We start from the raw sequence: 27,957 nt of genomic DNA, 5'->3' as shown, positions 1-27,957 counted from the left end.
CCATGAGGCTGGGAGTTCAATCCCAGCAACTGGCTCAAAGTTGACTCAGACTTCCATCCTTCCGAGGTCGGTAAAATGAGTACCCAGCTTGCTGGGGGGGTAAACGGTAATGACTGGGGAAGGCACTGGCAAACCACCCCATACTGAGTCTGAAAACGCTAGAGGGCATCACCTCAATGGTCAGACATGACCCAGTGCTTGCACAGGAGATACCTTTACCTTTTTAATCCATATAGTAGGAGTCTAAGTAATGGGAATGAATTCATGCTAGATGGATGGACAGTTTAGCTTCTAAAGGAATGCATAACAGAGGTCTTTAGCAATAACCAGAACAATGGGTGGGGTGGGGTGGGAGGACAATTGATGCAGAGGGGAAAACAGAGCATGCAACTCTATGATCCTGTTCTTTACATGAGTGATTGTACCCAATGAGAGACATTATTGCTAACCCTCAAACCTTGTTTGTTTAATTAGTAGAAGGCAGGGAGAAGGGTGTAGAGCACTTTCCAGTGCTGTTTTGGCCTTTGTCAGAGGACTGAGTAGTGCCAGCAGTCAGCTCAGAACAGGTGCCTCAGAACAATAACATGCCTTAACATGGCTGACTCAGACTCGGCTGGTTGATTCTGTTCAATGACAGGCAGCCATTTCTTAACCACTACACCAAGTTGGCTCGTTAACAACTCATTTATTTACAGGGGATATAGGGTAAATTCCTCCTCTTCTTATGCTTCCTATATATGCAGAGAATCTGGATGATTCATGAGCTTCAAATTCTGAATGCATTTGTGTTGCACATGTTCCGGGCCAGTGTGCTCAGGACTGCAGCTTCGGTATGCCACATTTTTCAAATGATCCCCCAGCTTAAAAGAATTTTCCCTTTGGGGACAATGTACACGAAGAAAACTATTCTCCTCTGGATTGCTGTGCTGTGTTTGCCAGCATCAACTGCACGCCCTCTAATGCTAATGGGAAGGAGGTGTGTCGCTTCACCCCATACATGCCGTGAAAGACTTTCCCTAAAGGCAAGAATCTTAATTTCTTTCCTGAATAAATTCTTCATGGAAATAGAAAATGCTGTCCCTGCACGGCAGGGATGGATCGGGAGGATTAATCATACGCATTTACAAGTTGAACACCTAGTAAAGAACAACAAGAAAGAAGCTAAATGTTATTTGGGGCTCTTGTAATATTAATACTGTTTGTAAATAGGCTCAGTTGGTGGTTGGAAATCTCACAGCCAAAGAATGGAAAGACCACATGCTTAGCATACCGTAGAGACAAGAAGATAGAGTTATGAATTGGGAAGTGGTTAAAATGGGGACAGTAATGCTACTTTATCTTGTAAGAACTGACAAGCCCAGAAATTCAAGGATGGCAGCGGGTATAGAAGGGAGCAGGCAACTGGGATCTAGACCTGACATAGGATACAAACACATTCATACAATTGGGTCTACTTATATCATATTATAACATTGATTATCTAGACAAAAAAATTATAAAATGAGGTAAGTAGATGCAGTCGTATTCATGGGCCTGCATCTGATGTATTCCTAAATTCCATGGCTGATTATGTTTAGAGAGGGCACAAATCAAGCCATAAAGCAAAATTTGTCACAACAATAATGAACAGTTAATTCAAGGACAGATTAAAGCATAATGTCCACTGCATTAATGTGATAATAGTAGGCAGAATCACCAACCAGGTCCAGGCAGTGTTCAGCCCCTTGGGTCTGAAACTTCCATACTGGGCCACCATGATTTCTGTGATTAGAAACCTATTGAGATGATAATGCCAACACAAGTTGTTGGAACCTCTTTCTCAGGAACTTTCAACAACTCATAGGCTTACTGCTGGGATTTTTTTTAAACATCTGAGCTCAATGAACCTCACTGACTGACAGATCATTCATGGCTTCAGTGTTTATTATGAAGGGCAAAGAGGTTATTCCCATTCATCCTATAGCACCAAATAATGTTCTTGCGTTCCAAGCCAGAGGAATCTGCCATGAAGTATATTGACCCCACATTTCAACTTATTCATCCTTTCTCATTTCTTTACCTGGATGGATGGCTGAGAGCTTCTCTTCTGAGTGTTCTCGGGCTAAATTTGGCTTTGGCTGCCACACTCATCACCAGTCTATTAGCATAAGACTATCCAAAGACACCTCTGGGTAACCTGCCATTATCAGATATTCATTATATGTCCAGAATTCTCTCAGCAATTGAAATAATAGAACAGTTGCCATGACAGTAATGACATTGCATGCAGTCTGTAGTGCCTTCGACTTAAGGAACAGTGAGAAGAGCTTTAGTGTTTCAGTCCAAGAACAGGGTAGGTCTGTGGTCAAAGCCAAACATAACAGCATATGCAATATTAGTATGTTCAAGTATATAAAAGAGAAAGGAAGAGATAAAAATTAAATATAATTAGCACGCTGGCTCAAAACCCAGCATTGGTAATTACATTGCCAGTATGCTACAGGTTGCTTATTGCTGTCTATCTGTATACTTCACTTGAGTTCTAAATGCTGGAATTACTAAAGATTGCTGACTCTGGGAATTGTCTCCTTTGAGAAAGCATTTCATTGGCGATTATTTGAAGACCTTTTAAGATGTTACAGTCAAAGGCTCCAGGTCCTACATTCTAAACATTAGATCTTCTACCCATTATCAGAAAGGACAATCAGTCCCATAGTAGCTAGGCGTGTGAGCTCTGGTAAATATTAAAATATTCATCTCACAAGACCACCTCAAGATGTTGCCTTTATATGTACCAGCAGCCTACCAACCATATAAAATGGCAGAGTGTTCTACCCACAATCCTTTTGATACACATGGCCATGAAGTTATGTTAACACTCATGGCAACATTCTGGGGCCTAAGGAAGAAATCTTTCCCATCAATTACTATTTGTTTATTTTAATAGAAGATGCCTATAATGGAACCAGAGACATCCTGTGTTCTATCACTGAGCCACGTCCATCCCGATTAAGACCACCCTCCTAGTGTTGTTTTGTGACTGGACTCAGAGTCAGAGTGAGATAAAAATCTGTGAGGGGATTAATTTATAACTGTTGTTTTTCCTCTGCAGTTATTTTCATTTCAAACCAATTCTCCTTGAGGTGCTTTAGAAACACTAACAAAGAAAGTTGCTTTGGTAGCCATGAGTGGTTTAATCACTTCCTTGGGAATCTGTTGTCCTTTGTCAGACAAGTGATTTTGGTGTGTGAAATCTATTTATTGCTCCAGGCTAGCTAATAAGATGAATCGAAGCAGGATCAGAGGACTATATCTGCATTTTTGACAATCAAAGATGCATTATGTTTCTAAGCGAAGCCTCCTGGATTCACAGGCATCATTTTTATTTACAGAATTGTTTCTTAATGTTTCACTTTCTGAAAATATATTTAGTGGAAATTCAATAGTACACATAAGCCTCTAGAATAAGGCTTCAGTGTATTCCTCTCACAAACTAAGTAACAGAAACATCTACAACTAGTGATGGAATTCAGAAATACCATCTTGGAATACCAATTTGCCCAGCGTGCAGTACTTGGATGAAGCTTGAGTTGAACTGCCTTGCCTTGGGATGACACTGAATCTCAAATGCTGTCTGGTTTGATTTGAATATCCCTATATCAATTACGTTCCACCTTGTGCCAAATAAGCCTGTGGATCTTTACTTGCCCATCAGTCTCTCTCTCTCTCTCTCTCTCTCTCTCTCTCTCTCTTTTCACCCTCATTTTTTGCATCAAATTTATATAAAGGTTGTAAAAATACTAGAAAAAAAGGTGCAAAAGAAACAAAAACCACCACAAAAAAGGAATTAAAACTGATTACACTGATAACTCTGTTTTTTTCTAGTGATAATCATTTTCTGCTTGTAATGAGTATTAAATATCACCCAAAAAGTTTTTTTTAATTAAAATTCCACAGGATTGTTAGTGTTCATTTTTACGTAGGAACATTAAAAAAAAACAGTTTAAAAATGAGTGACAAAACTTGTGCATTCCTGTAGGGGACAGATTTATTTTAAAAAAGACTAGGAACCACTGAGAAGCAGATTTAGGCCTGATTTTTAAAAATGTGCTGCATTTACAAGATGATCTGCTGATTATATATTAGTTTACAGAAAGGGTGGATCATAAGGGTACAAGCCTGGCACTTCTCACTAGAAAGGACTTTGGGGGAGGGGAAAGAACTTTGAACAAAACATTGCACATAGGTTGAACACTGAGACCTTTTCTGCACCAGGAATTTGCCCTAACTCACCACTCATCTGTCGGTGGTGCAAATTCCTAGTTCTTCATTACATTAGCACTGGCCCAGGGCTGGCCCAAACCTGGCCCGACCCAGATCCCAATGGCAAGGGATCACAGATAGATCTGTGTGCCTTTGTTTGGCTCACCTGGCAATGGGGCTTATGTTGGGCCAGGGCCATCTGGAAGGGAAGAAGTAAGCCATCCTGGCCGAGCTCCTCCCCACCCTTGTTGGGTGCAGGTCCCGGAAGGGACAAAAAATATACCCAAGGTTGGTCCGCCACACTGTGCAGCTCGGCAGTTGACTAGGGTATTTTCAAAATTTGTATTCTTCCACAATGGGAAATGAAGGCAACTTACATCATTATTTTCCATTTAATCTTCACTACAACCCTGTGAGATAGTTTGGGCTGAGATAATATGACTGGCCCAAGGCCATCTGGCAAACTTCCATGGCAGAATTGGCATTTGAACCTGCATCTCCAGATCCTAGCCAACTGTGTTAGCTTCTGTGGGCTAGCTGCTCTTAAAAAAAAATTTCAAACAGGCAGGCCTGGGTGAGTCATGTATATTACATGGCACCAAAGCTCTCCAATGCCAGGACTGACCCCACGAGTACTCCTTCAGAGAACAAAACAGCCCTGGAATGAGCTCTGCACCCTCCTCCATGCTTTTAATGGATGGAAACCAAGGCTTCAACTGGCAATACTGTTGTTGTTGCCTAGTTACCACAACAGAGATTATTAAAGCTACTGGCAATACTTCCAGTGTTTTATGGGGTTTAACCCCCCCCCCCATGTTGTTGTTTTAAATCTGACTTTTCTGAAAACCCAGAACTGTTCTCACCTTTCTAGAATGGTCTGCCTTGTCTACTCATGACTCCAGTCTCTCGATTTAAGTATCCACAGAAATGACAATGTCAAGAAACAGATATCCTGGGTCATATCATTATTGAAATTTATTTCCATTGAGAACAGAAGATCAACCCATTACCTGTCTATCTGTTTGTGAAATGTGAAATATAAAATGATGCAGTTGCTAGAAACGTCTATCCTATTAACTTTGGATTCATGCCTATAAGTTGAAAAGTGCCATGGGAAGTTTGGCAGAGAATGGTGCCATCTTTCATTGTAGATTATTGGCTGCCATCAGCAATAATCTGCCATAAAAAGAAGAGGAATCAAGGTATTACCTTTGAGAAGCTTTTAAAGCAGCCAATTTATTAATTCTTTCACCAGGATGGAGAATCTGAAATTCACTCTAGGTAGATGTATGTGTGAGAGAGCCTCAATCCTCTGGGACCTCTGAGTCCGTTAGAATTTTAAAGTGACACTATTGTTATTGCCTCAGTAAAGCTGCTGGCTGTGTCCCCAATGAACTTAGTAGATATAAAAAAGAAAATAATAGACTCCCACTGTCTTGTGGCAGTACATTGCCTAAGGACCTTTAAGATCGATTTGAGCAAACCCAAAGGGTTATATCACAGTGAAACTTTAATTACATATTCACAGGTTTATACAACAGGGACTGCATGTGTACATGCTTAATGGAGGCAAAATTTGACCCATTTTAAAGCAATCAATGAGGCATAAAAGTTTTAAAAGACTCGACACAGCAGGTATTAGCCTTGTTTTCAGAAACTTTAGGGTGTACGCTCTAAAAGACATGAAGGAAAGAGGAGGAGATTCAAATTTAAATCAGGTTCAGTCCTGATTTTTTTCCTGACATGTGCCATTGGGGAGGCAGAACATTCCCATGGGTGCATCTCTGTTCTTGCAAGAAGACTTCTCTTGGGAAGGGACAGATGGTGGTAGGAGAACAAGAGAATGTGACAGGGATTGTGTATGTTTCAATAGGCCTAGGCATTGTTCAGTCCCAAGTAAGTCTCACTTTCAAATCAGGCCATGGGTTTTTAATGGAACCTACTTAACCTTCTACTTACACTTTTAGCTGGTTTGGCTGGTAGATTGGTAGTTTTCAAGCTGTGGTCTCTGACAGATGTTTCTAAATGATCAGTAGTGGCAGGTAAACTGTCCCAAAATACAGGTTTCCCACAAATACTGCTTTTCTTTATTTCCCTAGGAAAGTGGGGGATCCGCTCTTTGGCCATAAGCACACTAGATATCCTTGAACCAGTAATTTTCTCTCTAATGAAGGTACCCTTTCAGAATGTAAGATGACGGTGAGCTACTACAGGATGGCCAGGATTCCATATTCATTGAAAAGTGGGTCATCAAACATCTTTTTTCTCTAAATCACATACAAGGGATTCTTGGCTGATATGCAGGGGTACCTTAATAATGATGCTGATGTTGAAAGAGTTCCATGAAGGTCATGTCATATACTTTCAGATTTTCAAAGATTATTGCTTGGGTTTCTATGACTGACTGTTCATAGGGCAGATGGTGTCGTGATCACAGTATCTGAGCCATTTCACCTCCTCCATGTATGAGTTTAGGGAACATAAATTCTGCCATTCATTATTATCTTCTGCCATTCATTATTATCATTATTCCAGGTTCAGTTTGAAGTACAGTTTATTTTTCTATGTATCTTCCCTTTCCTCTAAGACCAATCACCAGCTTAGCCTTAAACAAGGTAGAAGGTAAATTAGGCTGAAAGAGATTTTCCAAGAACAGAAATCGTGACACCCTTAAGATCAGGCAAACTTTTCTACAACAGTCATGTTTTCGTAGGCGTGAAAAAAGCTGTCACAGCACTCATAAAGCTCTGTGGAATTTCAAATGTTTCACACTGAAATGTGGCTTTTAAGGTGCAGGTTCAGAGGAAAACCGTTTCCTCCATGTTTTGTGAATACAGAGAAGCCTATGTGTTATTGACCCTGGATTTCCAACAGCTAAGTCCAACATCCTGATCATTATACTACACTGGATGTCCATTTGTGCCTCAAAATACTGTAGTCTAAATACTTGGGCTCAACCAATGTTTGATCACAATATCTTCTTGAATTTTCTGACAGAGGACTGACAGCTTTAGATTAGACCTACACATTAAGACGGGAGATGTCCTTGTGTTTGCCATCCTGTTTTTAACAGAACCTCTTTTGTATAGAAGGACTTATGGGGCATGGCTTTTCATTCATGTTATGCTTTGACCCAGTTTTGAAGTATGTTCTGTGTCAGCTGTGCTACTTTCATGAGTAGCAGAAGTTCGAAGGACTTCAGCCTTGCACATCTGCACAGGTATTCGAACTGCAGTTCTTGGCAAATTGTCATGGTTAAGTCTGGCTATCCAACATGCTTAAATGCAATGAAATAAATGGGTAAATTGAACATGACATTGAATTAAAACTGAAGTCTGCATTTGTTTATGACCTCTCTTTTAAGCATGTGGCTATCCACTCTGACACATTGGAAGAGCAGGCTGGAAAAAAATATTAATACATCAAAGTACATCTCATACATTTCAGGAAAAGAGTGGTTACCTAGTACAAGCAGTACAAGACTTTAGTAATTAAAATATTGAAGAAGCAATAAAACCAATGGATGTCCAGTTCACGATCTGTATCTGGCCAATATGCACAAGGCAGGAAAGGAACTAAGCTCAGTTTTAGAGCACTTCTCTCTCGTGTATGGTGTCATCAAGGCTAGAATATACCTCTAAGAGTCTGGAAGGTACTGCCAGCCAGAATAGACAATTAGGGCTGAACAGACCAGTGGTCCAATTCAGCATAAGGCTATTCTGATAATATATTCCATAGACTGAGGCAGGCAAATGACCAAATGACAAAGCAAAACAGATCTTGGCATGGTGCAACTTGATGAGGGCTTTGACACCATTTGGGAATAGTTCTCCATCAGCTGTGCTGCATTGAGGCATAGCAGAAACTTGAAAGAGTTCATCCTCACAGTTCCCCACAGGTATTCTAAACTGCAGAGAACTCTTCTTTCTATTCTCGTAATTAGTTTAATTACTACTGACTTGCCTGAAAAGCATAGTGCAAATGCCACAAAACTTGTATTATTAAAACAACGCTACCCCCTACTTTTTCCTAGCGATTCTATCTCGATGAGCAATCTGTTATCTTAATTATTTCTTTGTTGCCAGCATGGATGAGGAGCCCGGTAATACCTAATTGTTAGTCTGTTCTCTTTTTAAGTCCATTCATTGTAAAACCATTTAATACATTTTTATCTTCCTAACCATATGTCTTATCCACAAGTTTAAATATGAGGACAATGGTATTTGGCTCTGCTGCCTATCAAGCACTCAAGAGATTTAGATGCATTTAAAATAAAAAGGATTATATACTAAAATAAATTCATTGTTAGGTGTCAAGATGACAGAAGCACCTTTTTTGTTTAGTATTAAGCTTCAAATGGCGACCTACATATATTCATACATTTTTTTTTGTTCCAAACTTGGGGGGGGGGAATCATGGGCCCTAAAGTTTAATTAAAAACAGTGTTATCCAGTCTAAATCCATTGATTTAAACAGGAGCATATTCCAGACAATACAAGCCACGAACAAATTGTAGTTTAATGCTGAGTTACAGATATAGCTCAGATCAAGGGTCTGTATAGACACAGCTGTAGATCCACTAAAGTATTCCAATGGACCAAGGGTGGTCAAATGGTGGCTCTCCAAATGCCCATGTGCTGTGCTGACAGGGGCTCCTGGGAATTGTAGTCCACAGCTTGGCCTCCCTGCTATTTTCGTACCTTTCTTTGAAGCCTCAAATGCTCCTGCTCCTACGGGAACAGCAGCATTTGGGGGCACATAAGGTGAAATGGCCCCATCAAAAACAGAGCTCTTGCCTAAGTGATACGTGTTATTGGCTTATATTCCAAGTGATATGTGATAACTGTGATACTCTATTCAGATATTGACTGGCATTCACTGATGAAGATACAAAAAGTGGAATGAGAATACCTGGGATCCCATTTTGGTTGCCGATATTTGGAAATTAATGGATATTGATAAGTTGAAAATTAGAAATACATTAATTAAATAAGAAAAAAAAGACTTTAATACTTTTGTGCCGTTTGGATTTCAATTTTTGACTTCTGGTTGTTCACGAGAACTCTACGGTGTTCTTTCTGTCCTACGGGAACAGCAGCATTTGGGGTAGCTTTAGGGGCACAGTAGAAAGCTGAGAAAGCCCTGGTCTTTGGGTAGAAATCCTTTTGAGCATTATCCTAGCACTCCACTGACCATAGTTTGAAGCCCTTTTCTATCTGAAAAAATCCAACCTAAGTGGCTCTTTGATTAGAGGAAGACCCACTTAAGCTGCAAGGAGGCTCCTTGGATGAATCTATCCTTCAGCCTACAAAAATACTCCGGTGGATCCAAGCCAGAGAATGGGATAAATTACTCCATGTTTTTTTTTTATATAGCCATATTTGGGTGGACTTCAGAATTTTCTGCTTCATTTTTTAAAAAATCCTCTCATATAGTATTTGTATGGTATCATGTTTGAAATCTGGAAGTTTCACAAAGGAGAATGCATTATACCAGCAGTTTAATCCATACTGGGATAAGTATTTCACCTAATCTTTTAATGCACCCAGTCATTAATTCATATGCAGAGTTAACCCACAGATGTCACAGCAGTATTGACCTAAATAACCTCTGATTTTTGAAGAACATGCATTAAAGAGCATGTTGAGATTATTCTGATAGAGATAAATTTATTTGGCATTCCCAAGTACATTATGACCCCCGTGTTCAAAAATAAATATTCTAATTCCTTACTTACCAAGGATCTTAACTTGTCATGCTTAAATTACTGGGAAGGTTTGCTGTTTGTCCTTCGAATAAGATTAAAACTATGCCAGTTGAAGCTTAAGTACAGTTGAAAGCTATGTATTATATTGCTTCCATTAATGAAACAAAAATGACTGAGCTTATTTCATTTCAAAGATTCGGAACAATAAAAAATGGAAATGTTGTTCATTCATTTAACTCCTGAGTTTGATCTCCCGAAATAGGCCATTGCAAAAATGTGGAGAGGCAAGTTAATCTATAACAATCTGTTGAATTCAACCCTATTAGGGTCCCCTCAGTTCTTAACTAATCAGCCATAGACTCAATTACAAATTCTGGCCTGTGCTGTACAAGGCACACTTTAAATAGAACTGTGATGTAGTGCAGACACGGTAGGACACAGAGACCCGTGTTCAAATCCCAGTTCCATCATCAATCTAAATTTGAGCCACTCTCTCTCATGCTACCCTATTCCTCAGAGTTGCTGTTTGAGGTTGGCTATGGCTCAGTAGTAGAGCATCTTTCGGGTATGCAGATGGTCAGAGGTTCAATCCCTGACATATCCAGTTAAAAGACATAACAGTGAGGTGAAAGACTCACGCCTGTAACCCTGAGGAACCACTGCCAGTCTGAAAAGACAGTACTGACTCTGATGGACCAGTGGTCTGGTTCAGTATAAGGCAACTTCATGAATATGAGTGGACAGACACCATATTTGCCACTCCTTACATAGCCAATGTAAACCCAATTAATTTACCATACTTGACTAAAACTGGAAAAGAATCACTATACAGCTGTGTGAAAAGAAGAAGATATTGTGAAGCTGTCCTCAATTTCTTCTCCTCCAACCTCTTCTCCTCCAACCTCATTCACTCTCATCCCTTTAGCTTCTTCCCAGTTGCCAGCATTTCAGGAGACAATGGACACAGTAAGTAAACGTGCTAATTGTCTCACTGACCTACACTGCTGGTAGCCTGTTCAGTTGCAGTGGTGGGTCTCCAAAGGTAGCATAAGTTCAAAAGTAGGTCATGCATGGGGTGGGGGGGGGTAGAGTATAAGAACCATTCTGTTAAACCAACTGGCATACATAAGACTCCAACAGCTAATGCTTCTATATGTAAATCCAAAATAAATAAATAAAAATGTTAATGTGGTGTAGACTTGGGAAGAGTTAATAAAGATCTTTCCCTTCAGATATTCTTTAATCTTTTTTGCAATTAAGGCAGGGTATTTTAATTGCAAAGTCCTCCAGGGCTTCTGAGGGGAAATTTTTAATATTTCAATATATAAATGATATATCATCTGTTATATCCACAATGGCGGCATTAGGAGAATATTCTTTTAATGTTTTAATTTTCTTTTTTTAAATGAATTATTGCTCAATATTACCAAGACAGTCTTGCAAATAAATCCACAAAAATAGAAGCTAATTTCCCCCTAATATAACATACCTTTGTAACAATTTTGTCATTACAAAACTGGGCAAATTTTAAAATGGAATGTTATCATCATTATAGTACGCTTTCTTGTGGTTCTGCACAACTGGATGACAGGGTAGTCACCGAACAGTAAATCAACGTTTAAATAACTGATATGGCATTAAGTCTCACTTGTCCTACAGGCTAGGCAAGTGCTAATCTATTAAATCAGGGGGAAATATGGCCCCTGGACCCCACACATACCATGCCTTTTTTGTGTCACTAGAAAAAGTCAGAAAAAGAAGAAGAAGAGTTGGTTCTTATATGCTGCTTTTCCCTACCCAAAGGAGGCTCAAAGCGGCTTACAGTCGCCTTCCCATTCCTCTCCCCACAACAGACATCCTGTGGGGTGGGTGAGGCTGAGAATGCCCTGATATCACTGCTCGGTCAGAACAGTTTTATCAGTACTGTGGCGAGCCCAAGGTCACCCAGCTGGTTGCATGTGGGGGAGCGCAGAATCGAACCTGGCATGCCAGATTAGAAGTCTGCACTCCTAACCACTACACCAAACTGGCTCTCAGAGGCCTGGATAAATCCATCTTTCTAATATTGAGCCAGAGTCTCTTGATTAAGGCATGTATTTCTTGGCCCTACAAGACTCCGTCTTTTTCCATAAGATTTTGAGCATCTACATGAAACCATTGGGTGAGGTCTGGGTTGCTGTGGATATGCTCATCTCTATCTTATGTTTCTGACAAATGCCAAGGAGGCTGCAGAAGACTTGAACCAGTGCCTGGAACAATATTACAGTAGCCTAGTAAAGGCAAAGGCACTATTGGTGGGTAAAAGATTTACTATGCCGCCTATTCTGAATGGGGTTCCACTTCCCTCGAAGTAACAGTTCCATAGTTTGGAGGCCCTCCTAGAATGAGTCCTATTGCTGGATAAGCAAGTGGCAGCTATGGCCAGAAGTTCCTCTAGCCAACTTCTACTGGTGAACCGACTGTGATATTTCCTGAGTAAAAAGATCTGACCACTCTGCTGCATTCCCTGGTAACATCTAGGTTAGGCTACTGCAGTGCACTGAATGTCTGGCTACCCTTGAAACACATCTGGAAATTTCAAGCAGCATGGAATACTGCAGCCAGGATGCTAACTGGAGTTGACCACCTAGGGCAGGGGTAGTCAACCTGTGATCCTCCAGATGTTCATGGACTAAATTCCCACGAGCTCATGGGAATTGTGATCCATGAACATCTGGAGGACCACAGGTTGATTACCCCTGACCTAGGGAATTGAAAGTAGCTATGCAGAGGCAAGGTAATGGCAAACTACCTCTGTTTGTCGCTTGCCTGGAAAGCCACGTTGGGTTGCTATTAGTTGGCTGTGACTTGGTAGCAATTTCCACAACCAGAGAGGAAGTTTTGATTTTTGTATTCAGGAAGAACTTATTTTTAAAAGGTGATAAAGTGCCAAAAGCAAAGAAGAGGAAACATTTGACGTTTATAGATAATACCCATTCACAAAATGCATAGGGGAAGCTTTATAAAAGAAATCAGATTTATAATAGAAAGTGCAAGAAGAAAAAATGAACAGGTGTACGTTTTTCAACCAGAAGCAAAATGTAGCAAACAACAGCATGAAAGAGTTTATTGCATGTGTTGTCAGAGCACACAATGTGCATTTACACACTAGAACTGCCAGAGTTCTGCTAAACATCAGCAGTTTTGTTACAGACAATTTAATACTTCTAGATCAGTGTTGTTCAGCAAAAGTTTTCAGGTATGAGAAAAGTGGTACTCATAAAATGATGTCCTATAAAAATGGAAAGGTCTTTGTTCAAGGAAGAAAAGTTGGTTTTTATACCCCGCTTACAATTGTCTTCCCTTCCTCTCCCCACAACAGAGGTATGTGGGGCTGAGAGAGCTCTGACAGGGCTGCTGAGTTTAAACAGCACTATCAGGGCTGTGATGAGCCCAAAGTCACCCAACTGGCTGCATGTGAAGGAGCGGGGAATCAAACCTGGCTCTCCAAATTCAAGGCTACCATTCTTAACTGCTACAACAAGCTGGCTCCCTTTTCAGATGTAACATCCACATGTCCTGGCAGCCCAGCGACTGCATTTGTCTTGCAAGGGGACATATACTGGGGCAGAATAAACCTTTGTCTCAGACAAAGGTCTTGCATATATCCTTTAACTGGAGGTGGCAGGGATTGAACCTGCATGGCAAGCATATGTTCTACCAATGATCATAAGTCACTTACAGATGCTTAGTCTAACCCACCTCATAGACTGGTTGTGAGGACAAAAAGGGAGCAGAGGAAAGTGATATAGGTCACTGTGGGTTCCAGCTGGGGATAAAGGCAGGCTATGTATAAATAAATAAACAAACAAACAAACAAACAAATGAATGAATGAATGTATAAACAAACTGAATAACTGGGACAAATAAAAGGGAGGTCAGTTAAGGGTGGTTAGAAGAGAAGGATACAGAGAAAAGTAAGGACATGGAGGCTGCAAGGAAAGAGGATATATTTATGGGAAGGGGGATAGGTAGGAAAGTGGCACACCTCCTGAAAGACCTTTTGCATTCCCCACTGTACAACTATGCCTAGCAATGGGTCAGATTTTTTTTCATGGGAGAGGTTGCTACAGTGAAAGAATGGGAGGAACAGAAAAGTCAAGGGAGCTGGCAAGTGTGTGGAAGGACAGAAGGTAGAAGGAAAAGAAGAGCATCTGTGGAGGCTTTCAAGCAAGGGAAAGATGAAATAATGAGCAAGGTAAAATAAAATGACCACCAAGTATCCTTGCAGTCCCTCCACTTGTGTGTCTATACATATCCATGTGTTTATACAAACACATTCTGACCTGGGTACTGTCTGCACACAGTTTTTTTTTTTTTGCTGTTGATCCTTCTGAATGCTGATCATCCTGAACCCAGATCTTGCAACAGATCTGCAGTGTTCCTTTTTTTCTGATGCAAAATAGCTTTCAATAAGACACTGTCTTCTGTACTTGAATCATTCCAATTGTCAGTCTCCACTCTCCTTCCTGCTTGATCAAGGGTGTGTGTGTGGCCGTGTGCCAGCATCTGTAGGTGCTTTTTAGCTAGAGTATGGAGGGAGGGGGCAGCAGGGGTTGTGTGGAGCTCCAGCTGGCATTGGAGAAGCAAGAGGCTGGAGAGGGTTTTATTTCCAGCTTTTTGTCCTTCTTTCTACAGCTAGAACAATCCAGGGAAGGGGGAAATGCCAATGGAGGAGCAGGAGGTGGCTTGTTGATTTCTGTTTTCCTGATCAGCTCTGCTGCCAGAGTAAGTATGGGAGAGGGTAAGTGGAGGGGGCAGCCTCAGAGAGAATAATGGAGGCTCAGCGGGGCTAGGAGGAAGGGGAGGGGGAGAAAGAAAATCCAAAAGGCAGATACCTACATGAGGAAGAATGGGCTTTCAAAGTACTTTTATCCAATTAAGCAAATAATATCCACTCTCAGATATCCCAGGTGGTGTCACTCTAGAGTGAAGCCAGGAAGTTGCAGATGGAATAATTAACCTGATTAACATCAGACTGAAAATTGGATAAGGTACAGATTGGTATTTTTATAAAAAAGTAAAACTGATAGAAGTTAAAAATCCCAGTGCAGATAAGACCCTGATGGCCCAGACCAGCCCACAGTCATCTGTTCTCATAAACTAAGAGTCAGCCCTGGTTAGTAGTTGGATGATCAGCACCAATGAAAGTCAGGGTCACTACACGGAGGCATGCAGTGGCAAACCAGCTAAGAATGTCTCCATCTTGAAAACTTGATAAGGACACCATAAATTGGTTGTAGTTTGACAGCACTTTCCATTACCATCACCAAATGCACACACCATGGTTTTCAATGCAACTAAAATTTCTTTGCACAAATTATTTGCAGACCATGCAGACGTTTTCCAAGAGGATAGCAATCTTCAATCTGCATGCACAGATTAGTCTACTTTCTTCATTGCATTTTTACACTCTAGCTCACACTTCAGATGCCTGATAGATTTAGAGCACTTTGTAAAAACAGTAATTGGACTGGGAATAAAGCTGGCATGGTTCCTTGGGCAGAAACTTGAATGAGATTGCCTTGGGTTGTTTGTTAAGTGGTAGAACCAAGCAACTTTGCATTGCAACAGTCCTGTGATCTCATGAGCATGTCTGAATCTGATGCAGGTCCCAAGAACTTTAGAATGTTTATGGAATTGGAGAACTCAAAAGTAGTGTCTGCTTTAAAACAACAAGCAAAACCCTTTCTAGAAAATGCCTAGATTTTTTCCTATGAAGCACAAACTGAATGTATTCCTTCCAAAAGATTTAGCTCTTTTTGGTTTTAGTTCAGGAGTTCAAGCTCCTCTTCCTTGTGAAGGCCTATTTCTTTTGTTTAAATGAACTATATTTTGCACTGGATATTGTACTGAAATGGTTTGTTGGTAAATAACAGGCCTCCGTTATTGAGTAGCAAGGTAACAAAATGGAAGTACACACAGGAAGATGTGCCTCTATGTCCTCTATTCTGTTTCTCAAGAAACCTCGAGCTCTGCTTGAATTTTCTGGCCACATGCTGGTCAACTGAGGAAGTCCAACAATGAAACTAGATTTTCTAGTTTACTAGTCTTTGGCTGTTTTGATGATGATGATTAAATATTCTGGAGACAAGAACTTGCTTTCTGTTGACTTCTTGTTGGAATATACACATTTTTTCTGGATTTATCTGCAGGATTTATTCAGCCACACAGTTTTATTTTTCTTGTTTGCATGCACTAATATTGAGTGTTAAAGGGGAGGAGAGGGTTCAGTACTCTTAGAGAAATTAAATATTATTATAATTACTAGCTAATACCTGTATTCTGTGCTGATACAGGAAGTCCTAGTTCTACCGCATGCAGCTTTGCACTACTGAGAGTGTCAAGTAAGGATGTGAGTTTGTTGTGGGGTTACACTGGAGGTGAGGACAGCAGTGTAACCTACTTTGTGTCCCACTGGGGTGACAGGGAACATATAAGTGAACTAAAAAAGTATGGGTTTTCATGAATCACAATGTTTTAAACTGAAAATGAATTCAAGTTATTTACAACAGTGTAAAAGTTTTAAAAGTAACCTTTGAAACAGGTACAGGAGACAAAAATGCATAGCTGAGATACTTGCACTAGAAAAGGACAATAAGTTTGAAAGACATATTGTTAATCACTACAGTGTTATGATAATAGTTCCTAAGGAACGGGTAAGTACTAACGTTACCATTGTTCAGACTCTACTGAACTGAAAGCCAAAATTCTAAAACATCCCAGATTGAACTGGAACACAGAATCAGGAGGGAGGAACTCTTCTGAATAGCCATATGTCTGTTGATAGCATTCCACAGCAATTAGATTTTCGATTTCTTTCTTTCATGGCTAAAATAACTTCTCTCTTTCTCCACTGGAGTTAATTTCAATCATGACTTGATTTTCTTTTATAGCATGGAAAGATAGAGAGATTCTGGAGAGAGAAATTCATTTGCTTAAATTAACTAAGGAATGGGGAACGAGCCCTCCCATACTACCAAAGCACCTCACTGAAAAATTCATGAAGGGTTTAATTTTTAATCTACTTAGTGAGACTTTATATTAGGATAAATACCCCGTTGTACTATACCGGTCTATAGCAATCAATGGCTGCGATTCAGAAAAGTATCCCTGCCCAGGCAAGCATTTATGAACTGCAGAGTCTTTGTATTTAATTCATAAGTTAAATGTATGTTAAGAATAGCCCCAAATTAAAATGTGTAAATCTAAAGCTGCCCTGCGGATTCAATGACTTTCAAAACAGGATATAAATATTTTAATAAATAAATGCATAAAGCAAGAGAATAAAATTAAAGCTGCCGTCCTAAGCATGCTTACTCAGTGAACTCAGGAAGACTGAGTAAACATTTTTTCTCTGGCAGTTATGAATGACATTTACATACTTATTCATTTAACTTATATTTAATTCTGAACCTAGTCTCCTCTGAATCAAAAACCCAGAGAACAGGGCCAAGTATGAATAGGAGGCATTTCTCTACAGAACGCAGCACAATACAAAATCAGGAGGGAATTCAGTGTTAAAGCTAACATTACAAAAACCTTGCATTTTTAATTGTAAGACTTTGGCCATAATTCTGAAGGAGATGGGGAGGAGGTCTGGGAACGGTCAGCACCTACAAAAGCTCTAGGAAATAACACTTTCCTAGGATGAAGTCCTGTTGAATAGACCTGAATAAGAGTCTGAGTACACCTGCTGGGTATTCCTTGAAAAAAAGGGCAATTCTAAAGAGCATTACTCTCATCTAATCCCTTGAAATCAATAGGCTTGCAGCAGAATAACTCTGCATAACATGGTCCTGTTCATCTTGCTTTACTTTTCCAAAGGAAACTAACTGTAAAAGGTAAAGATCCCTATGGCTTCTGGAAAGTAAAAAAGTAGGTCAATATATAGAAGAGGAATTATTTTTATATGCTGCTTTTCTCTACCAGAAGGAGTCTCAAAGCGGCTTATAATCACCTTCTCTTTTCTCTCCCCACAACAGACACCCTGTGAGGTAGGTGGGACTGAGAGAGCCCTGATATTGCTGCTCGCAGAATAATGGTTGCATTGTGACATCAAATGTGGGCCTTACAACCCACACCATTTATTTTACTGTATGTATATCATTAGCTATTTAAACAACTTCATGATTTCTTCACAAACGAAGAGTAAGACCAAAACATGAGCAAACCCTGCTCCCCATTTTCTCATTTGACCCCCTCCAACAAATGTCTAGAACCACCCAGTTTATGAATGGAGCAGCTAGATACCATATTTGTTAAAATATCAGCTGAGAAAAATCTGGCAAACGACTTGACTACAACCACTTCCAGTCTTCATTTGTCACCATACAGCTTAAATCCGTTCCCCTTTTTTCTTTTAATATTGTAAAAATTATAAGCTGCATATGTACATAGGTGCCATCAAGTTGCAATTGACTTATGGGGACTTCAGCAAAGGGCTTTCAAGGCAACTGAGAAGCAGAGGTGGTTTGCCATTGCCTTTTTCTGCAGAGCCTTCCCCTAGCTAAGTACCAACCCTGTTTAGAACATGAGAGAAGCTGTGCTGGATCAGGACAATGACCTATCTTGCCCAATACTCTGCATCACATAGACTGAGTATGCATGGGGCGGACTGCCTAAGCTGGCAGCGACAGGGCTTCAGAGAAAATCCCCAATGTCACCGCCATCCCGGGCACTGCCGAGCCCTGGCCCAGGCCCTCGGAAGGCCTGCGGTAAGGGAACATAGATTCTTCCACATTTCCAGAGCTACTGCAGTTGCTGGCAAGGACTAGCTTGGGCTGGCCTAATGCATAATTGGACCTACGGCATTCCTCTCACCCCTGTCAGCTCTGCAGAACTGTGGAGCTGAACAGGGTATCCCCCCAAGGATCAGACATGATTCGGTGCTAGCACAGGCGATACCTTTACCTTTACCTTACCCCTTCTTAAGTTAAATGTGTTGGTCGTTTGAGGCAACTCCCTATTAACATAAATGTTAAACTTAATAGTATTATGGACACTGTTGATAACTGGTGCTATCATGCTTACATGTCTCACCAGGTCTTGGGAATTATTTAGAATCAAGTCCAGGATCAGCTGCCCCCAGTGACTATCTGTTCCATGGCATAGTTATTGAGAGTGTCTAGAAACTCAATCTCTTATCTCCTAGCTCGAACACACATTGCCCCCAGTCAATGTGTTAAAATCACCTATTGCAGTACAATTATTCTGTCTAGTTGCTTTCCTTAATTATTTTGCTGTTCTTAAATTATCCTCTAACCTTTGATCTGGTAGCTGATAACAAACTCCCAAATCAAAGCTTCTGTTTCGGCACATTATTTCCACCCATAGCATTTTTGTAAGTGAATCTATTCCTCTTACATTCTCAATCTTTCTGGACTGTATACCCTCTCTGAAATACAGAGCCGATCCACCTCTGACCCTCCCTATCCTTCTGATCTAATTTATATCCAAGAATCACTGTATCCTCATTATCCCCATCTCACCAAGTTTCTGAAATGCCCACAATGTCCATGTTCTCCTCCGACACTAGGCATTCCAGCTCCCCTATTTTATCTCAGACACTTCTAGCATTTGTAGATAAACATCTATAATTTCTCAGACCCATTAGGCCTGTAACCTTTCTCCTGAGGCCTCTAGACCTTGTCAGGCAATCAATATTCTCTGTCACCCTCTCGGTGGCCCGCCCTAATCCATTTCCCTCTAGAACAGTGACAGTTACCCCTTCATCACTTAGAGATGAACCATCCCAAATGAGAGGCATTTCATCTTCTGTCTGCTTTTCTCCAAGATTTAGTTTAAGAATTGGTCTGCAGCCTTTTTGATTTTAAGCACCAGTAACCTGGTTTCTTCTCAGGATGAGTGGAGGTTGTCTCTTTTGTACAGGCCCCACTTGTCTCAAAAAGTATCCCAGTGCTTAACAAACTTAAACCATTCTTCCCCTACACCACCATCTCATCCACATATTGAGACTCCTAATTTGTGCCTGACATCCATGATTTCTGTCCAGTTGATAGTCATATATTACCTGGCATCTACAGTTAAAAGAAGATGAAGTGGTCTGCTGGTAGGAACCCTAGCTTGGGCCAAGACTCCACCCCCACCCCTTGCTGGAGGCTATCACACTGATGGGGAGCTAATCAATAAGGGAGGATAAATATGTCAGCCTCTGGTTGGTTGACAATGAAACCAACTGCCTCTCCTTCTCAGGAGGTCTTTTACTTCATAGAATCATAGAATAATAGAGTTGGAAGGGACCTCCTGGGTCATCTAGCCCAACCCCCAGCACTATGCAGGACACTCACATCCCAATCGCTCATCTACTGTAACCTGCCACCCCTTTGCCTTCACGGAATCAGCCTCTCCGTCAGATGGCTATCTAGCCTCTGTTTAAAAATTTCCAAAGATGGAGAACCCACCACCTCCCAAGGAAGCCCGTGACAATTAGCTTAAATGTTTAGATTTAGTTTTAAATTGTTTTAAAGCACTAACTGTATTTAAACACTAATGCACTTTCAAATGCTAATTTAATCTCAAGTATTAATTTGGATTAATGGGGACTCTAGCTGAATAGCCCCAGCAATTACAGAGGTACATAACGGCTTATTTACTTGCAGGGAATGCCCCCCACACCTTTAAATAATGTGATAATTAGCTTAAATTTTTAGATTTAGTTTTAAATTGTTTTAAAGCACTAACTGTATTTAAACACTAATGCACTTTGTTTTATTTGCTTTCTCTTTTCTGATTAAAAAAAACTGTCTATGTTTTAGCCTTATCTGTGAACTCACTATCTGTAGTCTCTAGTATTTGTACTTTAATACAGGGGTAGTCAGCCTGTGGTCCTCCAGATGCCCATGGACTACAATTCCCATGAGCCTCTGCCAGTGTTTGCTGTCAGGGACTCATGGGAATTGTAGTCCATGGATATCTGGAGGACCACAGGTTGACTACCCCTGCTTTAATGCATGGCTGCAGTGAAGATCCAAAGTGCTGTTAGAGCCTAAGAGTGCACTGTGCCCTCAGCTTTAATCCTTGTTTTTCAGTTTGATCCTCTGTTTAACTCTTTCTTGTATTATTATGGGTGAGAAATTGTTTAAGAATTGGGAAGCTTGTCAGTGGGAAAGAAAATGTTTGTCCTCTCCTTCTGTACTTGTGAAAGAACTGTCATTACCTTGTAGAAGTTGCAAGTCGCTGATGATGCACTGGAGGGTTTTGATTCAAATGAGTAGCCGTGTTGGTCTGAAGTAGCACAATAAAATCAGAGTCCAGGAGCACCTTTAAGACCAACAAAGATTTATTCAAGGCGTGAGCTTTCGATTGCAAGCACTCTTCGTCAGACTAAGAACTGACCATCATAACAGTAGGAATATATAAGCAAAAGTTAATCCTCTTACATTAGTAAACTGTGTCACAGCAACCAAATACAGCCACATAATTCCCTGCCAAACCAGCCAATCAGACCCCTCGAACCCATTCGTAGTTCACAAAGACATTCTCAGACACATTAGGCCTGCAACCTTTCTCCTGAGGCCCCTAGAGCAGGGGTAGTCAACCTGTGGTCCTCCAGATGTTTATGGATGACAACTACAAACACAGGTTGACTACCCCTGCTTTAAGGAATAAATGCTATGGCATTATACTTTGCTGAGGGCCCTCCCCAGGATCTGCCCACAAATTTCCAAACATATTTCAATCCAGAGTTGGTAACCTTAACCCTAACGCTGATAGTGCTGTTCTTACTGACCAGTCCTGTCAGAGCTCTTTCAGCCTCACCTACCTAGCTCACAGAGTGTCTGTTATGGGGAGAGGAAGACCATTTATGCACTAGGAACTTCACTGCCCCAGCTCCTGTGCAGGAACACAAATCGTGGGCAGATGAGGCGCATGGGGCCAAATGCTCCCCCATGTGGGTGCAGGAAAAGGAGGGGCAACCTGCCACGACTAAAACTCTAGCCTGCAGTCCAGCATGAAACCTCCAGTGCATAAACGGTCGAAGACAAGACGATTGTAAGCTGCTTTGAGACTCTTTTGGGCAGGGAAACGTGGGGTATTAAAACCAACTCGTCTTCTTCTGGAACCAAGAACAGAATTTTTTTATATATGGACAGTTGTTGAACTTACAGACAGTTTTTGTAAACTTTACCCACACATTTAAACAGCTGTAGTTTTTTGGGATGCAGGGATATATTAGGCCTTTTCATGGTTATCTGACTATCCTGTTCCTGAATATGAAATACATACCTATTGTCCCTGTCTGCTTTCCTTAAAGTGCTGCCCATCCCCTCTGACATTCATTGTGTTTTTCCCTCATTGTGTCTCTCCATTATTATACAGTGGAAAATAAAAACCCTGGTATCCATGATTATTGAAAAACCTGGGGGAGGCAGAGTGGAGAGACGGAATTAATTGCAGCATTGGTTGGCTTACATTCAGAAACATGAGGATTCATGCATTTGATAGGATTTCCCCTCAAACTCCCCTTTGAGGTAACGGGCAACTTTGGTTCAAGACTTTAAAAACTTCTTTGGTTCTAAGTCTTTAAAAAATACACACACACTTGAATCTTTTCCTCAGTAGGAGAAAGGAAAGCAACAGGCAATTGATTTCTTCTTCACTTGGCTATTCTTCCTTTAGAGTTTCATTTTACGATGATTCAGAGGAAGAGAGACTGAGGGAAGATCATTTAATCCAATTTCTTTGAAACCAGGTTAAAACCAGGGATGACAGCCCCATTCTAAGGCTGTGCTAGATGTGTCATTTCCCTTCCCTCCCTCCCTTTAATCTCCCAGGGACTTCCCTCCACACCCCTCATGGGTTTCATTTTATATAGCCATTACATCAAGCTGCAAAGAAGGGAACCAGTCCGGAATAGTGAAACTCAGGGATGGCACCCTTTATAGATCACAGCTCCTAGGCTTGGAGACAGAAGCACCTGAAGGCTGGCAAGGAGTCTGCTAACAGTCACATCAAATGGCAAGCCTTCTCTGGAAGTTAGCTTCCTCACCTCTACCATTCCATGCTCTCCTCTGCTACTTTAGTAGCATTGAAGGGGATTGTCTACTTGGACCACTGCCTCGTCTTTCTCCTTTTGCGCTTCAGCCTTGTATTCACTTCTATAAGCATATAAGAACCAACTCTTCTTCTTCTTCTTCTTCTTCTTCTTCTTCTTCTTCTTCTTCTTCTTTTGCCACTTGGCTCTCATTTTGGGATCATCCTGCCCCCTCCCCAGTCCACAAGAATGGGGAGCAGAGCTGTAGTCAGATGGGTTTGATTCCTGACTCCTCCTCCATATGCAGCCTGGAAATCTTCAGGAAGATGAAAGCGAGAAATACAGGATGAGAGAAAGAGACAGAGAAAGAAAGAGGGGGAAGGGAAGGGAGGAGGAAAGGAAGGCATCAGTTCCCCTGGAAGTAACAGCTCCTTTGGGGGGGGGGCACTGGCCCTCCTGCCCCCACCCCCATACAACAGTGTCTACACAAGTCCCCACTGTCCCACCTTCCCATCAAACCCCACATATTCCAAAGACTGGAACAGAAAGGCCGTGGAGGGGTCAGCTGCTACCTTCCTGCCCCCCACATCTTCCAAAAGCCAAGCTGGGAATGCCACAGGGGAAGGAGGCTGGTACCTTCCTGCCCCCACCAATTTCACAAAGGCTGGGCAAGGCAGGGAAGGTGCAGGGATGCTGCCTCCTTCCTGCCCCTTCCTCTACATCTCCCAAAAGCCAGACTACTTTGAAAAGGCCATGGAGGTGTGTTATGTATGGCAGGACCCTGCTCTATAGACTGGCATTCTGTCCCCAACAAACAGTGGTACCCCTCAATAATCTAGATATATGCCAAAGCCAGACACTGTTAAAGTCTACCAAGGCCCAGTTGGGCCAGACTCCATCTGCTCTCCTAGCTTGTTCTTAGGTGTCTAGAACGTGTCCAGAGGAGGGCAACAAAGATGGTGAGGGGTTTGGAGACCAAGACGTATGGAGAAAGGGTGGGGGAGCTTGGTCTGTTTAGCCTAGAGAGGGGATGACTGAGAGGGAATCTGATAACCATCTTCAAGTATTTAAAAGGGTGCCATATGGAGGATGGAGCAGAATTGTTCTCTCTTGCCCCGGAGGGACGGACCAGAACCAATGGGATCAAATAAATTCAAAAGAAATTCCGGGACAATTTCCTGACAGTTAGAGCGGTTTCTCAGTGGAATAGGCTTCCTCAGGAGGTGGTGGGTTCTCCATCTTTGGAAATTTTTAAACAGAGGCTGGATAGCCATCTGACAGAAAGGCTGATTCTGTGAAGGCAAAGGGGTGGCAGGTTACAGTAGATGAGCGATTGGGATGTGAGTGTCCTGCATAGTGCAGGGGGTTGGACTAGATGACTCAAGAGGTCCCTTCCAACTCTATGATTCTATGATTCTAGGTAACATGACAACTGCAGCCTGAGTCATTTCTTGTTTTCCTCTTCCCTTCCCCCCATTGTATTGCTAATTGAGTGGCTGACAGAGCCATGGTTGCCTGGAGGATTCTACGCAATCTCCTTTGCTCTCACCTCTGACCTACTCTAAGACAATCTGCTAGGGCAAATTGCTTCCCCCACCTCTATAGCTAGACCCACTGAGACATGATGGTTCCCCTTGTGTAGACCCAATAACAAGCATCTCCGGGCCTGGCTAGGCTTTCCAAACTTCCTACCCTATTCTATCATGCACTCACCTTGCCCCTATCAAGCCCCCATCACAAGCTCAGCATGACCTCCCAAAAACCTATATAAACTCTGGCATTGCTAAGCCAAAACATGCTTTTGATCCAGGACCCATTCAGAACACCCCTCCTGCTGCTGGCTGGCCGGCCGTGTTGTTCTCTGCCTCTACTCTCGCTGGGACCGGTAAATATACTGATTGCATCATCTCTGTTCAAGAGAGAACAATTCTGCTCCATCGTCCATATGGCACCCTGTTAAATACTTGAAAATGGTTATCAGATCCCCTCTCAGTCGTCTCCTCACTAGGCTAAACAGACCAAGCTCCCCCAACCTTATTTTATATGTCTTGGTCTCCAAACCCCTCACCATCTTTGTTGCCCTCCTCTGGACACGTTCCAGTTTGTCAACATCCCTCTTCAACTGGGGTGCCAAAAACTGAACACAGTACTCCAAGCGAGGCCAAACCAGAGCAGAGTACAGTGGTACCATCACCTCCCGTGATCTGGACACGATACTCCATTTGATACAAAACCCCATTTGCCTTTTTAGTCACTGAGTCATACTGCTGACTCATGTTCAATGTATGGTCTGCTAAGACTCCTAGATCCTTTTCGCGCATGCTACTGCTAAGACAGGTCTCCCCCCATCTTATATTGGTGTATTTGGTTTTTCCTGCTTAAATGCAGAACTTTACATTTGTTCTGGGATAGTCATGCCAATTTCCAACACTGTCAAATGCTTATGGTGTTATTACTCAGAAAAAGCAGTAGGGGGCACTCATCTTCTATTTAACTCTGGCTTAGTCTTCTTGTGTTGTTAAACACTGAATTATTTTAAAATGTCTGTTTTATATATGTAGAGCTAGTCTATTTCGGCTGAAATTAGAAAATCTGGGTTATTTTAGAAGCCACAACTTCTGTGCTCGAAGCACGTGGCTGTGTTACTACATCAATTTGTTGCCATCTATTCAGGCCTTTAAAAAAAATCTAATGGCATCACTAACCCAACAATAGATACCCAGAGAGACAGCTACAAATGGCTTTATTAGCTGCCACAAAAGAGCATTTTAAAAGCAGGAGTTACAAAAGATGATAAAGCATGCTGGAATCATGTATTAATTATGTGACTGCCATGAGTGTAATATATATATATATATAAGCCAGTGACCGTCAACCCCCCCAGAATCTGTTGCTCAGTTTCTGCATGCATTTCAAAACAGGTCTCACCTAATGCTTTACCTTCTCTTTGGAATACAGTTGCCAGCTCTGGATTGGGAAACACCTGTCGACTTTGGGGGTGGAGCTGAGGGTGGGTGGGATTTGGAGTGGGGAGGGACCTCAAATGGAGTGCAGTGCTAGGAGATCCTCCTTCCAACACAACTATTCTCTCCTGGGGAAGTGATCACTGTTGCCTGAGATGAGCTGTAAAACCAGGGGATCCCCATGTCTCACCTGGGGACTGGCATTCATATCTTTGAAACTTCATAGAATAATAGGAGTTGGAAGGGACCATAGAATACCTAAAGCCTCCATGATAAGTATCTGTCTCTGTCCAGCCGCTGCTTGAAGACTGCCAGTGAGGGGTTGTTCATGACTTCCTTAGGCTTCCTTCCTATTATCCTGCTGAACTAACCTGACCATGAAATCCCCCCCTTCTATTTTGCCAGTACCATTGTACACATAATTTAAAACCACTAGTTTGAGTCCTACCCACTCCTGCCAACAGGAACTGCTTCCTGCCCTCCTCCCAGTGACAACCTTTCAAATGTCTGTTTTCTTGGTTGCTTTAGGATGCTTAGGGCTGATCCTGCATAGAGCAGGGGGTTGAACTAGATGGCCTTTATGGACCCTTCCAACTCTATGATTCTATGAAATACTTAAAGAGGGCGATGTCTCCTCTCAATCTTCTCTTTTCCAGGAGGAACATTCACAAGTGCCTCAGACTTTCCTCTTTGGGCTCAGTCCCCATGCTCCAGATCATCCTCATTGTTCTCCTGTGCAGCCTCTCAATTTGTCCTCATTCTTTTCGAAGTGAAACCTCTAGACATCTAGAACCACACACACTACCCCAGGCACAGCCTGACCAGTGCAGCATACAGGGGAACTATGAAATTTTGCATTTTTATGTGATACCTCTGTTGATGCAGCCCAACCTCTGTTGATGCAGCCCAAGAATTCATTCACCTACTTTACCACTGTGTCACATTGTCTGTTCATATTTTCTATGTTTTGTTAACTTGGTAAAGTAAATATTCACACTAACTGGTCTGGTATATGCAGATCACTTTCTCAAAACCTATTTTGTCTGCAGAAGGCCCCCAGGTCCAGCCTTACACTGAGATGAAACAGATTTTGGGGAAATAGCAATCTCTACCTTTTCCTGCTTTCATCAGCCAATAATTTATTATGGTCATGGACCACCATGAATTAGATTCTGGCCCTTGCCACCATGAATACATGACTCTACCTTATGCTGAATCAGACCATTGGCACATAAAGGTCACTCTTGGCTACTTGAAGAAGAAGAAGAGTTGGTTCTTATATGCCACTTTTCCTTACCTGAAGGAGGCTCAAAGCAGCTTACAGTCGCTTTCCTATTCCTCTCCCCACAACAGACACCATGTGGGGTGGGCAAGGCTGAGAGAGCCCTGATATCACTGCTCGGTCAGAACAGTTTTATCAGCACCATGGCAAGCCCAAGGTCACCCAGCTGGTTGCATGTGGGGGAGCGCAGAATTGAACCTGGCATGCCAGATTAAAAGTCCACACTCCTAACCACTACACCAAACTGGCTCTTGGACTGACAGCAGCCCTCCAAGGTCTCAGGAAGAGATGTGCCCCATCACTTCTATCTAATCCTTAACTGGAGATGCCACTGTGAGACTGCGGCTCAGTCAGCAAGTGCATATGATTGACACGCAGAAGGTCTCAAGTTCAGTCCAAGCATCTCCAGGTAATAAAGGACCAGAGAGTAGGCAATGTGAAAGACTTCCCTCTGCCTCATGGTACCCAGGAGAGCTGCTGTCGGTCTGAGTAGACAATACTGACTTTGATAGACCAAGAGGCTGATTCAGTATAAGGCATCCTCATGTGAACCTACATGTCAAGCAGATACCCTATTACTGAGCCAATAGCCCTTCTGTGTCCATTTCCTTCTTGCCCCCAACTGCACCTGCAATTCCACTTCCCCCATGAAGCCAAAGAAGCTAAAATTTCCTCTTTTTCTTGCTCCCAAGATATCTTGAAATGCAGTGTAGCAAACCATGTATGC

The 27,957-nt window shown here is 41.8% G+C and overlaps 1 long non-coding RNA gene across 1 annotated transcript in view; it reads left to right on the top strand.

Annotated features, from left to right (window-relative positions):
* LOC143842584 (uncharacterized) overlaps window positions 1-27,957 on the top strand; it is a 59,284-nt gene that overhangs the window by 27,145 nt on the left and 4,182 nt on the right. Inside the window, exon 2 of the long non-coding RNA XR_013233196.1 lies at window positions 14,627-14,716. This is a non-coding gene — a long non-coding RNA (uncharacterized LOC143842584). The remainder of the gene's footprint in view (window positions 1-14,626; window positions 14,717-27,957) is intronic.

The sequence above is a fragment of the Paroedura picta genome, chromosome 8 (genome assembly GCF_049243985.1).
Source record: "Paroedura picta isolate Pp20150507F chromosome 8, Ppicta_v3.0, whole genome shotgun sequence".
In the NCBI taxonomy this organism is placed as follows: domain Eukaryota; kingdom Metazoa; phylum Chordata; class Lepidosauria; order Squamata; family Gekkonidae; genus Paroedura; species Paroedura picta.
The sequence above is the reverse complement of the archived record's forward strand: the minus strand, read 5'-3'. Positions and strand labels throughout refer to the sequence as shown.